Here is a 1,529-nt window from a genome sequence, read left to right on the forward strand (position 1 = left end):
ACAGGCAATTCAATATCACAATTATCAATCCTACTAAACCTAATACATAATACCAATTCATAACCTTAATCTAACTTATCACTTATCCATAAAACACTTAACCTTAATACAACTTACCCATTACTTATCTATAAAACACTTCTTACCCTTAACTTATCCATTAACATTTCCTAATATTATCAATTATCCATAAGATATCTCTTAACATTTCACACACTAAACATATGTATTAACACATCAATGCTCTTCTCTTAACATCTCATACACACATGAAATAGCATCATACAACCTGGCATTCTTTGGCTTAAAAAGGGCTTTTTGAAATTCTTCAGGCTGGACACCTAACTGCACTGGGGGCTGGATAGCGAGGATCTACTCTTGAAGTTTGAAGTCAACTTTGTTAGAAATTAGTATGGCCACACCTGCTTGTTTCTTAGGTCCATTTGCTTGATAAGCCTTTTCCCAGCCCTTTACTCTGAGTAGGTGCCTGTCTTTGTGTTTGAGTCTACGCTCAGGAGATAAGGTTCCGATGTCCTGTTCCAGGCTGGTATCCGGTGCTGGATCAATCCTTGACCGCATAGTCTCTGGCCTGGTGCTAGTCTATCTCAGAATGTAAGGCCTTTGAGACTCAGCTTTTTGAGTCACCGAGTCTCGGGAGACAAGGCTTTTAGTTCTCTACTCTTGAAGATGAAACTTTGCTCTTGGAATGGCAAAGCATTCTGAAAGGCAGAGTATCTTGTCTGTTCTCGGAAGACAGACTTTCAATGTCCACTCTCAGGAAATGAGGCTTTGCATTCGGCATGCAAGGCATTAAAAGTCTGATTTTGGGAGATGAAGCTCTGTACTTGGGAGACAAAGCATTAAATGTTTAGGCAAGGCATTAAATATTTCTGCTTTTTGTGAGGCAGGCTTGGAGGATCTCTCTTTCCAAGGAGGCCTGATGCCAGAGCCATTGTGAGAAGTGAGATAAGTGTCCTCCTTCAGCCCTCTCTTTATGCCAGTTCGAAACTGCCCCTCATTTGATCCTTCCAATAACCAGATGTCCTAGGTTATTGACTGGCCACAGAAGGGTGGGGGTCCCTCTTGTGTGGCAAGATTACTTTGTTACCATGGTTGCTGGGTGCAGCCCCCTCATCTGTCAGGGCCAGATGGGTGTGGCAGCCTTCAAGTGGGCAAATGTTCTCTTAATATTTCACCTTAGTAATTTTCCACACCACACACAAGAAGAAATACTTTTACGTTATACCAAGTTGCACTCATTTTTATTCTATAAATTTCCTGCTCTAGCTACACTACAGATTTCTCTTTATTTATTTATTCAGAGGATTCTGTTTCCATGCTCATTACAGGTACTCAGAAAATGTTAAAAAGTTCAACATCCTTGCATTATTTGGCTGAGAAATGGAAGGCACAATTCCCAAAACAGGCAAATCAAGCCACCAGACTTCACAGAAATGAAATCTTTATAAAGGAATGTCATAAATTGCTTTATGTCAATAAATTTGACAAGGTAGATGAAACAGACAAAT

This window comes from Alexandromys fortis, unplaced genomic scaffold (assembly GCF_014885135.2).
Source record: "Alexandromys fortis isolate MF-2015 unplaced genomic scaffold, M_Fortis_MF-2015_v1.1 scaffold_311, whole genome shotgun sequence".
Classification (NCBI taxonomy): domain Eukaryota; kingdom Metazoa; phylum Chordata; class Mammalia; order Rodentia; family Cricetidae; genus Alexandromys; species Alexandromys fortis.